The sequence below is a fragment of the Crinia signifera genome, unplaced genomic scaffold, assembly GCF_055691185.1.
Source record: "Crinia signifera unplaced genomic scaffold, ASM5569118v1 HAP2_SCAFFOLD_114, whole genome shotgun sequence".
Classification (NCBI taxonomy): domain Eukaryota; kingdom Metazoa; phylum Chordata; class Amphibia; order Anura; family Myobatrachidae; genus Crinia; species Crinia signifera.
The window spans coordinates 98,027-111,480 of NW_028142008.1; positions in this window are offsets into that span (position 1 = coordinate 98,027).

Genomic DNA, 13,454 nt, shown 5'->3' on the forward strand with positions numbered 1-13,454 from the left:
CGGCACCTGGAGCGACAGTCCTGTCAGTGACAGTGAAGAACCTTCTCGCTCTAGGAACCGCCGCTCACTATTCAGTTGAGTTTATGGCAGTGGTCGCCAACCCGTCGCTTGCAGGCTACTTGGCAGCTTAAGGAAGCGAACCGGGTGGCGCAATAACTCTGCACTCCCTCCATTACCTGCCGCCGCTTGCCTTCTCCCTCTGAGGGAAGGAGAGTGTATCGCATGTCTCTCCTAACCCTTACTGTGCATCCCTGTGACTGGGCCGTTTACCAATCAGAGCTCGCAGGCCGGCAGTCCATCAAGAACTGGCCCACGAGCTTTGATTGGCAGACGGCCCAGTCACAGGGAAGTGAGGGGGGAAGGAGAGACGCGTGGCGTGCTGTGCTCTCCGCCCCTCGGTGACACAATAGCACTGCAGGGGGACGAAGGACTGTCCTCTCCCCATCTGGCAGCAGCAGCAACAGTGAGTGCTGCTGGGAAACTAGCACTGTGGGGACATACCAGCTTTCTGGCACTGTGCTAGCATAGCAGTTTCTTGCACTGTGGGGACATACCAGCTTTCTGGCACTGTGGGGACATACCAGCTTCCTGCCACTGTGGGGGCATAGCAGTTTCTGGCACTGTGGGGACATACCAGCTTTCTGGCTCTGTGGGGGCATAGCAGCTTTCTGGCACTGTGGGGGCAGACTAGCTTTCTGGCACTGTGGGGACATACCAGCTTTCTGGCACGGTGGGGACATACCAGCTTTCTGGCACGGTGGGGACATACCAGCTTTCTGGCACTGTGGGGGCATACCAGCTTTCTAGCACTGTGGGGGCATACCAGCTTTCTGGCACTGTGTGGGTAGACCAGCTTTCTGGCACTGTGGGGGCATACCAGCTTTCTGGCACTGTGGGGGCATACCAGCTTTCTGGCACTGTGGGGGCATAGCAGCTTTCTGGCACTGTGGGGGCATAGCAGCTTTCTGGCACTGTGGGGGCATAGCAGCTTTCTGGCACTGTGGGGGCATACCAGATTTCTGGCACTGTGGGGGCATACCAGCTTTCTGGCACTGTGGGGGCATACCAACTTTCTGGCACTGTGGGGGGTAAGACCAGCTTTCTGGCACTGTGGGGACATACCAGCTTTCTGGCACTGTGGGGGGCAGACCAGCTTTCTGGCACTATGGGGGCATACCAGCTTTCTGGCACTATGGGGGCATACCAGCTTTCTGGCACTCTGGGGGGGTAGACCAGCTTTCTGGCACTGTGGGGGGCAGACCAGCTTTCTGGCTCTGTGGGGGGCAGACCAGCTTTCTGGCTCTGTGGGGGGCAGACCAGCTTTCTGGCTCTGTGGGGACATACCAGCTTTCTGGCACTGTGGGGCATAGCAGTTTCTGGCACTGTGGGGACATACCAGCTTTCTGGCACTGTGGGGACATACCAGCTTTCTGGCACTGTGGGGACATACCAGCTTTCTGGCACTGTGGGGACATACCAGCTTTCTGGCACTGTGGGGACATACCAGCTTTCTGGCACTGTGGGGACATACCAGCTTTCTAGCACTGTGGGGCATAGCAGTTTCTGGCACTGTGTGGACATACCAGCTTTCTGGCACTGTGGGGACATACCAGCTTCCTGCCACTGTGTGGGTAGACCAGCTTTCTGGCTCTGTGGGGGCATAGCAGTTTCTGGCACTGTGGGGACATACCAGCTTTCTGGCTCTGTGGGGGCATAGCAGCTTTCTGGCACTGTGGGGGCATAACAGCTTTCTGGCACTGTGGGGACATACCAGCTTCCTGGCACTGTGGGGGCATACCAGCTTCCTGGCACTGTGGGGGCATAGCAGCTTTCGGGCACTGTGGGGACATACCAGCTTTCGGGCACTGTGGGGACATACCAGCTTTCTGGCACTGTGGGGGCATACCAGCATTCTGGCACTGTGGGGACATACCAGCTTTCTAGCACTGTGGGGGCATACCAGCTTTCTGGCACTGTGGGGCAATACCAGCTTTCTGGCACTGTGGGGGCATACCAGCTTTCTGGCACTGTGGGGACATACCAGCTTTCTAGCACTGTGGGGGCATACCAGCTTTCTGGCACTGTGGGGCAATACCAGCTTTCTGGCACTGTGGGGGCATACCAGCTTTCTGGCACTGTGGGAGTAGACCAGCTTTCTGGCACTGTGGGGCATACCAGCATTCTGGCACTGTGTGGGTAGACCAGCTTTCTGGCACTGTGTAGGTAGACCAGCTTTCTGGCACTGTGGGGGCATACCAGCTTTCTGGCACTGTGGGGGTAGACCAGCTTTCTGGCACTGTGGGGACATACCAGCTTTCGGGCACTATGGGGACATAGCAGCTTTCTGGCACTATGTGGACATACCAGCTTTCTGGCACTGTGGGGGCATAGCAGCTTTCTGGCACTATGTGGACATACCAGCTTTCTGGCACTGTGGGGGCATAGCAGCTTTCTGGCACTGTGGGGACATACCAGCTTTCTGGCACTGTGGGGGCATACCAGCTTTCTGGCACTGTGGGGGCATACCAGCTTTCTGGCACTGTGGGGGCATACCAGCTTTATGGCACTGTGGGGGACATACCAGCTTTCTGGCACAGTGGGGGACATACCAGCTTTCTGGCACTGTGTGGGCATAGCAGCTTTCTGGCACAGTGGGGGACATACCAGCTTTCTGGCACAGTGGGGGACATACCAGCTTTCTGGCACTGTGTGGGCATACCAGCTTTCTGGCACTGTGGGGGCATACCAGCTATCTGCCACTGTGCGGACATACCAGCTTTCTGGCACTGTGCGGACATAAAAGCTTTCTGGCACTGTGGGGGCATACCAGCTTTCTGGCACTGTGCGGACATACCAGCTTTCTGGCACAGTGGGGGACATACCAGCTTTCTGGCACTGTGTGGGCATACCAGCTTTCTGGCACTGTGCGGACATACCAGCTTTCTGGCACAGTGGGGGACATACCAGCTTTCTGGCACTGTGTGGGCATACCAGCTTTCTGGCACTGTGGGGGCATACCAGCTATCTGCCACTGTGCGGACATACCAGCTTTCTGGCACTGTGCGGACATACCAGCTTTCTGGCACTGTGGGGACATACCAGCTTTCTGGCACTGTGGGGACATAGCAGTTTCTGGCACTGTGGGGGCATACCAGCTTTCTGGCACTGTGGGGACATAGCAGCTTTCTGGCACTGTGGGGACATACCAGCTTTCTGGCACTGTGCGGACATACCAGCTTTCTGGCACTGTGGGGACATACCAGCTTTCTGGCACTGTGGGGACATAGCAGTTTCTGGCACTGTGGGGACATACCAGCTTTCTGGCACTGTGGGGACATACCAGCTTTCTGGCACTGTGCGGACATACCAGCTTTCTGGCACTGTGGGGACATACCAGCTTTCTGGCACTGTGGGGACATAGCAGTTTCTGGCACTGTGGGGACATACCAGCTTTCTGGCACTGTGGGGACATACCAGCTTCTGGCACTGTGGGGACATAGCAGTTTCTGGCACTGTGGGGGCATACCAGCTATCTGGCACTGTGGGGACATACCAGCTTTCTGGCACTGTGCGGACATACCAGCTTTCTGGCACTGTGGGGGACATACCAGCTTTCTGGCACTGTGTGGACATACCAGCTTTCTGGCACTGTGGGGACATAGCAGCTTTCTGGCACTGTGGGGGCATAGCAGCTTTCTGGCACTGTGGGGGCATAGCAGTTTCTGGCACTGTGTGGGTAGACCAGCTCTCTGGCACTGTGGGGGCATACCAGCTTTCTGGCACTGTGCGGACATACCAGCTTTCTGGCACTGTGGGGACATACCAGCTTTCTGGCACTGTGGGGACATAGCAGTTTCTGGCACTGTGGGGACATACCAGCTTTCTGGCACTGTGGGGACATACCAGCTTCTGGCACTGTGGGGACATAGCAGTTTCTGGCACTGTGGGGGCATACCAGCTATCTGGCACTGTGGGGACATACCAGCTTTCTGGCACTGTGCGGACATACCAGCTTTCTGGCACTGTGGGGGACATACCAGCTTTCTGGCACTGTGTGGACATAGCAGCTTTCTGGCACTGTGGGGACATAGCAGCTTTCTGGCACTGTGGGGGCATAGCAGCTTTCTGGCACTGTGGGGGCATAGCAGTTTCTGGCACTGTGTGGGTAGACCAGCTCTCTGGCACTGTGGGGGCATACCAGCTTTCTGGCACTGTGGGGACATACCAGCTTTCTGGCACTGTGGGGACATACCAGCTTTCTGGCACTGTAGGGACATACCAGCTTTCTGGCACTGTGGGGACATACCAGCTTTCTGGCACTGTGCGGACATACCAGCTTTCTGGCACTGTGGGGACATAGCAGTTTCTGGCACTGTGGGGGCATACCAGCTTTCTGGCACTGTGGGGACATACCAGCTTTCTGGCACTGTGGGGACATACCAGCTTTCTGGCACTGCGGGGACATAGCAGCTTTCTGGCACTGTGGGGACATATCAGCTTTCTGGCACTGTGGGGACATACCAGCTTTCTGGCACTGTGGGGACATACCAGCTTTCTGGCACTGTGGGGACATACCAGCTTTCTGGCACTGTGCGGACATACCAGCTTTCTGGCACTGTGGGGACATATCAGCTTTCTGGCACTGTGCGGACATACCAGCTTTCTGGCACTGTGGGGACATATCAGCTTTCTGGCACTGTGGGGACATAGCAGCTTTCTGGCACTGTGGGGACATACCAGCTTTCTGGCACTGTGGGGACATACCAGCTTTCTGGCACTGTGGGGACATACCAGCTTTCTGGCACTGTAGGGGCATACCAGCTTTCTGGCACTGTGGGGACATAGCAGTTTCTGGCACTGTGGGGGCATACCAGCTTTCTGGCACTGCGGGGACATACCAGCTTTCTGGCACTGTGGGGACATACCAGCTTTCTGGCACTGTGGGGACATACCAGCTTTCTGGCACTGCGGGGACATACCAGCTTTCTGGCACTGTGGGGACATACCAGCTTTCTGGCACTGCGGGGACATACCAGCTTTCTGGCACTGTGGGGGCATACCAGCTTTCTGGCACTGTGGGGACATAGCAGTTTCTGGCACTGTGGGGGCATACCAGCTTTCTGGCACTGTGGGGACATACCAGCTTTCTGGCACTGTGGGGACATACCAGCTTTCTGGCACTGTGGGGACATACCAGCTTTCTGGCACTGTGGGGACATACCAGCTTTCTGGCACTGCGGGGACATACCAGCTTTCTGGCACTGTAGGGGCATACCAGCTTTCTGGCACTGTGGGGACATACCAGCTTTCTGGCACTGTGGGGACAAACCAGCTTTCGGGCACTGTGGGGACATACCAGCTTTCTGGCACTGTGGGGGTAGACCAGCTTTCGGGCACTGTGGGGACATACCAGCTTTCTGGCACTGTGGGGGTAGACCAGCTTTCTGGCACTGTGGGGACATACCAGCTTTCTGGCACTGTGGGGACATACCAGCTTTCTGGCACTGTGGAGACGGGTTGGGATCGTTTTGTCTACAACAAGATGATCTACAAGCATTGGGTCGACACCATTAGGTTGACATGTGTTAGGTCGACAGGGTCATTAGGTCAACATGGGTTTAGGTAGACAGGCCATTAGGTCGCCATGGGTTTAGGTCGACACAAGCAAAAGGTCGACATAGGCAAGGTCGACGTGGAAAAGGTAGACATGGAAAATGTAAACATGGTGTTTTGTAGTTCCTGGAAAAAAGAGAATAGTCCCACTTGCGCTATAAAGATGGTTCCAGTGTTGATAAATCTCCTCTCTGAATCACATTCTTCTCCCACGCTCGGATGTTATGTATGGAGAGAGGAAGGAAATATGACGCATTAGAATCCCATGGGATAACAACATATGATCTCCTCCTATTATGTGCAGGTTGGATGGAGAGAGTGTGCTCCCACTGGTTCCAAACATTCCCGAGGTACTACTGGATCACCTCAAACGTGCAGATATAAGAAGGGTGCTTACATGTAAGGTGCTGTGTAGACTCCCATAAAGGGATCTTTCACTAGGATGTCACAAAACTTCAATTCCAATAAAACGACTTTATTAAAATAGAATGACAGCGAAGTGGGAACCAATTTCCAATATACTTAGTGAATGTATCCCGGGTATAGACAGTGGCAACCAGATATTAAATCGGAATAGGATCCACAACCTGTATTTTTCGTTAAAAAGCACAACACTTGATGACGCGTTTCGGCACGCTGCGGTGCCTTTTTCAAATGCCGTGTCTACAATATGAATGAATAAAAAATGTGACATCCAAAATATCCAACATATGGTGGCATATAAAACATATGTATGTAAATATAAATCCTTACCAATAGATGAAGTTTTTCAATTTTCAATGGATTGACGGTGCTGGGAGAAGCACTCGCCACGTGTGTTGTATGAAACAAACTGCAATCGGCGTCTCACAGCCGGAACTAACAAGCCGGTATTACCGGAAGTGTGATTTTAGTCACATCCGCCTTCCGCAACTCATATAAATGTATATAGAGCTTTGAAAACGACCATTCTGGTCACCGGATTAGAGGACCCTTAGGCTAGGCGCCAGCTAACAGCTTTTGTTTTTGTTTGCAGCCTCATGGAGGTCGGGGATGGACGGAGCGTGCAGCCGGAAGTGCACTGCGCGTCACATCCGCCCACTGAGGGTGACGTTGTGCGCTGTCATTCAGTATGTGTATAAAAACTCAAAAAGAAATGGGTTCGACAGATGGATGGTTGTGCCCGGGGCTGCTGCTGTGTGTAAATTCTGTGGGTTCCAACAAAGTACAATACCAAAAAAATGAAAAAACACTTCAGCGCTGTCCCTAAAGGTTATATTAAATGGAACTTGCTAGAAGATTTACCGGTTTGACTGATGTCTTAGACACTGTTTGGACAGGATGGGGCCTTTTTCTGACCTCCGTGGGGGTCCCTATAGACACATAAAGGTATATTTATGTGGTTCCAAGGACAGTCTCCCTTCCACTCCTCCTCTGACCTCATGCTTTTTTTCGTAAGCCCAATATAGATGTTACTGACCTGATAAAAAGGCCCTATTTTCATATAAGGGTATCTTTAGAGCAGGGTCATAATCCTCAGGTATATCACTCGGCACTTTGGATTCAATCACCAGTAACACATCAACACGTCTGATAGACAGACACTCACCTCTATATGAGGCCCTATGTGCACAGAGCGGTTTCTTTGGTCTTTTCCAGATAAGGATATTCTCCACAACCAGTGAACTCCGTAAAAAAATTTTATTCCATGTGGCAGGGGTTCCCAAAGTTTTTGAATCACGGCACCCCAAAGCATCAGAAATATTTTTTGCGGCACCCTTAGGCTAAAGGTTTCTCATTGATAAAGTCAGAAACGAATATTAAGTTAAATAAATTGTGTTTATATCTCATCATTGGGATCAGTTATGTGGTAATGGACAGGATTCCTTTCTGTTTGTCGCAGTGACTATTCTAATGGACATAAAAAACTTGAATTGGTCCTGGACCACCAACCCAGGGCACCCCTGCAAGTCCCCCAAGGCACCCTAGGGTGCCACGGCACACAGTTTGGGAACCACTGCCATATGGTATACAGATAAAAAAGGGGATTTTGTACTTACCGTTAAATCCTTTTCTCAGACTCCATAGGTGACACTGGAGAGTTACAGTGGGGAATAGAAGGCGACCAGAGGGAGCTTGGGCACTTTAGAATAAATTAACAGTGACTAACTCCTCCCCTTCTACTTCCTCTCCTAGGCAGTCTAGGTATGTGCCCGGAGGGAGCTGGAAGAAAGGAAAAACAACACACTTCCGAGAGGAGGTCAAACATAACATAACAAGTCACACACACACACACACACTCACATAGAGTGAAAATATATTTTTAAGGACAGCATTCATAACAGAATGAACCCATCCATAAAAAACTTGTATAACAGTCACTTATCCTCAGGTTATTGAAACAACCTGAAACAAAACAGTAAAAGGAGAGACAGCGTCGGGTGGGCGTCCAGTGTCACCTATGGAGTCTGAGAAAAGGATTTAACGGTAAGTACAAAATCCCCTTTTCTCTTTCCTCCACTAGGTGACACTGGAGAGTTACAGCGGGGACGTCCCAGAGCTCCCAACACGGGTGGGATGACGCTGAGAGCCCCTTAACACAGAACGGCCAAACCGCGAAGCAGCTGCCGCAAAAGTGTCAAACTTGTAAAAGCGGACAAAGGTCCTCTGACCAGACCACGTAGCCGCTCTACATAGATCCTGTATAGAAACTCCACGGGCAGCCGCCCAGGAGGTACCCACCGACCTTGTAGAATGGGCGGAAATCGAAGAAGGTGGCACCCTAGAGGAAGCCACATAAGCTTGACGAATTGTCAATCTGATCCACCTGGCCAGGGCCTGCTTGGAAGCGGGCCAACCAGGACGCAAGGAGTCATAGAGGACAAATAAAGCATCCGACTTACGTACAGACTCTGTTCTGGCCACGTAAATGCGCAAGGCCCAGACCACGTCCAGCACTCTAGACTCCTGTGAGTCCTCCCGAAAGGCCGGCACCACAATAGGTTGGTTAATGTGGAATGCCGAGACCACCTTTGGGAGAAACACACTAGAGGTGCGCAGCTCCGCTCTATCCTCGTGGAAACGCAAGAAGGGTGGCTTACAAGAGAGAGCACTCAGCTCCGACACCCTTCTAGCCGAAGCCAAGGCCAACAGTAGGACAGTCTTCCAAGTGACGTATTTTAGTTCCACCTCCTCCATGGGTTCAAATACAGAGGACTGGAGAAACGCCAGAACCACATCCAGGTCCCATGGAGCAGTAGGAGGCCTGAAGGGAGGTTGCAGCCGCAACACCCCCTGGAAGAAAGTCTGTACCTGAGGAGGAAGAAGAGCCAGCCTCCTCTGGAAAAAAATGGAGAGGGCGGATACTTGAAACTTCAAGGACCCCAGCCAGAGTCCTGAAGACAAGCCCTTCTGCAAGAACAGCAGCAATCTGGCCAATTTGAAGTTCACAGGAGAGACCCTCCTGGATTCGCACCAGGCCACATAGGCCCTCCAGATGCGGTGGTAATGCACCGAGGTAACCTGCTTTCTAGCTCCTGTCATGGTTGGAATCACCTCCTGCGGGATCCCTGCTTTCCTCAGGATGGACCTCTCAACAGCCATGCCGTCAAATGTAGATGCTGTAAGTTGGGACAGGTGAACGGACCCTGTGTTAGCAGGTCGTCGCAGAGAGGCAGGGGCCATGGTTCGTCTACTAACAGGCTTGTTAGAACCGTGTACCACGACTGGCGTGGCCAGTCTGGAGCGATGAACAGCACTGTCACCGACTCCCGTCGGATTCTCTGCAGAACCCGAGGGATGAGAGGCACTGGAGGGAAGATGTAAAGGAACTGATCCGTCCAGGGTGCTGTGAGAGCGTCCACTGCCACTGCCACTGCCTGTGGATCTCTTGTCCGAGCGCAGTATCGGGGCAACTGGTGGTTGTGTCTGGAGGCCATCATGTCTATCTGCAGACAACCCCACCGACGAGTCAAGGTCTGGAAGACCTGAGGGTTCAGACACCACTCTCCGTGGTGGACGTCTCGGCGGCTGAGGTAGTCTGCCTCCCAGTTTTCCACGCCTGGTATGAAAATGGCAGATACGGCCCCTGCGTGCTCCTGCACCCAGCAAAGAATCCTCTTCACCTCTCTCATTGCTGCACAGCTGCGGGTGCCTCCCTGCTTGTTTATGTAAGCCACAGCCGTGGCATTGTCCGACTGCACCCTGATGTCCTTGTTCCGGAGGACCACTTCAGCCTGGAGCAGGGCATAATACACTGCTCGCAGTTCCAGCACATTGATGGACATCTGTGCTTCCTCCGGGGTCCACAGTCCCTGGAAGTGGAGGCCCAGCGTGACCGCTCCCCAACCCCTGAGGCTGGCATCCGTGGTGAGGAGTGTCCAATTGTGTATGGCGAACCTCCGCCCCTCCTGCAGGTTGCTGGAGTTGAGCCACCACGCCAGTGATGCTCGAGCCTGATGGGAGAGAGAGATTCGCTGCTGTAGAAACAGGTGTGAACCTGTCCACTGGCGGAGCAGACACAGATGGAAGGGGCGAGATCGAAACCGCCTGTACTGCACCGCCTCGAACGTGGCCACCATCCTTCCCAGCAGCCTTGTGCAAAGGAGAACTGTGACCATTCGATGCTGCAGCACCAGTCGAACCGCTTCCTGCAGGGACAAGATCTTGTCCATGGGAAGGAATACCCTTCTCTGGACCGTGTCCAGAGTCATCCCTAGGAACAGAATCCTCTGCAATGGGGTCAGCTGTGACTTCTGGATGTTGAGCATCCAGCCATGGGACTCCAGAGTCTGACGTGTCAGGTGGATGTTGTGCAGAAGGACCTCCCTGGACGGAGCCTTCAACAGAAGGTCGTCCAAGTAAGGGACAATTGTAACTCCCTGAGCCCTGAGTATCTCCATCATGACAGCCATCACTTTGGTAAACACCCGGGGCGCAGAGGAGAGGCCGAATGGGAGGGCTCGGAACTGCAGGTGACAGTTCTGGACAGCAAACCGCAGGTATGCCTGGTGAGGTGATATCAGGTATGCATCTTTGATATCGATGGATACAAGAAACTCCCCTGGTTCCAGGCCTGCAATGACAGACTGCAGTGACTCCATCTTGAAGCGAGTGAACCGCAGGAAGGGATTGAGCTGCTTTAAGTTCAAGATGGGTCTTACTGAGCCGTCCGGCTTGGGAACCAGAAAAAGACTGGAATAAAATCCCTTTGCCTTTTCCGGTTCCGGGACCGGGATAACCACCCCTAAATCCTTGAGCTTCTGAATGGCGGCCTGCAAGGCCCTGCCTTTCTCCTGTGAAGCTGGCAAACCTGTGGGAAAAAAACGTTGAGGAGGAGGCAACAAGAAATCTATCTTGTAGCCTACTGCTACCAGGTCCTTTACCCATGCGTCCTGGCATGAACCGGCCCAAACCTGATGGTAAAACAGCAGCCGGCCCCCCACCCTGTGTTCTGGACAGGAGCTGGGAGAGTCATGCCGAGGGCTTGGAGGTAACCTTTGCATCCAGGATTGGAGCGCTGGCTGAACCTCTGCCTCTTCCTCGGAAGCCTCTGGAGCTAGTAGCCGCTCCCCTAGACCTACCCCTGAATCTGGGGGTGGGCCGAAATGACCGAAAGGACTGCCCTCCAGTAGTAGGAAATGACCTACGCGGAGGAGGAGCTGCAGTGGGCAGGAACTGAGACTTACCCCCTGTAGCCTGTGAAATCATTTTGTCCAGCTCTGGACCAAAGAGGGCCTCACCAGCAAAGGGTAATGCTTCCACCGCCTTCTTGGAATCGGCATCTGCATTCCATTGTCTTAACCAAAGAGTACGGCGAGCAGAAACTGAGAGGGCAGAGATACGAGCCGCAAGCATACAAACATCTGAAGAGGCTTCTACCAAGTAACCTGCAGCCTCCCGTATGTGTTCCACTAAGAGCAACATATCACTTGCCCCTGGGTCTAGAGAGGAGGCCACCTGGGATGCCCATACCTCCATGGCCCTATTGACCCAACATCCCACTTGTGCTAGGCGTTGTAAAAGACCTGCGGCTGAATAAATGTTCTTCAGAGCACTCTCTAACCGCCTATCAGACACATCTTTAAGGGTAGAGGCTCCTGGAATGGGCAACACTGTCTTTTTAGACAAGCGTGATACCGAAGAATCAACAGCAGGTGGCGTCTCACATGCCTTCCTAGCATCCTTTGGAAAAGGATAGGCAGTGAAAAATCTCTGAGACACCTGAAACTTTTTGTCTGGGTGTAACCAAGCCTTTTGCAAGTGTTCATCCAGCTCCTCTGAGGCTGGGAAATATGCAGACTGTTTCTGCTTTTTAGCAAACACTGAGGGACGCGCAGCAGGTCTCACCTCCTCTGTGACATTGAGGGTTAACCTGACTGCTTGTATTAAGTCCTCTAAACCCTGAGAGGGGACATCAGTGTCCTGTATAAGCGGAGCCTCAGGCTCAGCATCAGGCTGAGCATCAGGGTCATGAAATTCACCCTCCTCTAGAGCTGGCATGTCATCATCTGTATCATCTAACAGAGGGACCTGAGGAAACATCCTATTAGCAGAAGCCAGTCTAGGGGAAGGGGGTGTAGAGGAGTCTGCATGCAATGCTCTAGACCAGTGGTCTCCAACCTTTTTTGGGTCGGGAGCTACTCGCGACAAAATAAACCGCCCGAAGAGCTACTAAAGTAAAAAATGTTAAAAAATCTGCATAATATAAAAAAACACACACTGCAATGCCCCAGACATAATATGGCACACACTGCAATGTCCAATATGTCACAAACATACCTTCCAACACTGTAGGTGGAGGAGAAGGCACGCGCCAAAAATTTGAGGGTTCAGCTACTACCGTGGAACTCCTGCGAGGCTACATCCCCCATTTTTTCCGCTATGGGGGCATGGTCAGCTCTCTAACAGCTGTAGCCACATGGGGTGCGGCCATGAAAAATGGGGGTGTGGTACACATATGCCCTCAATAGTGCAGTGCCAGATACACATGACCCCAATAGTGCAGTCCGTGATACCCATTATAAATATGCCCCGCACCGTGATGCTCCATTATACATATGCCACACACACAATGCCCATTATACATATGCCCAACAACGTGATACTCCGTTATACAAATGCCCCACACCATGATGCTCCATTATACATATGCCACACACCGTGATGCTCCATTATACATGTGCCACACCGTGATGCTCCATTATACACATGCCACACACCGTGATGCTCCATTATACATATGCCACACCGTGATGCTCCATTATACACATGCCACACACCGTGAGGCACCATTATACATATGCCACACAGCACACACCGTGATGACGATTATGCCTATGACCCACAAAGTGAAGCTGCTTTATACATATGCCCCACACATTGATGCTCATTAAACATATGCCCCACAAATGATGCCCATTAAACATATGCCCCACAAATGATGCCCATTAAACATATGCCCCACAAATGATGCCCATTAAACATATGCCCCACAAATGATGCCCATTAAACATATGCCCCACAAATGATGCCCATTAAACATATGCCCCACACACTGATGCTCATTAAACATATGCCACACAAATGATGCCCATTAAACATATGCCCCACACCCAAGGTGTGGGGCATATGTTTAATGGGCATCATTTGTGTGGCATATGTTTAATGACTCAATGCCACACAGACGACGCCCACTTTGCGCACACAGAGTTTTACAATTTTTTTTTACCAAAACGAAGGACTTGCGCGCAGGACTTGAGCAGAGGCTGTGGCGGCGTGGCGCAGGACGGGCTGCTCGGCTGTGGCGTCGATGGAAAGTGCGCGAATTCATGCGCTGGGGACGTCAGGCGGTCACGGAGTCA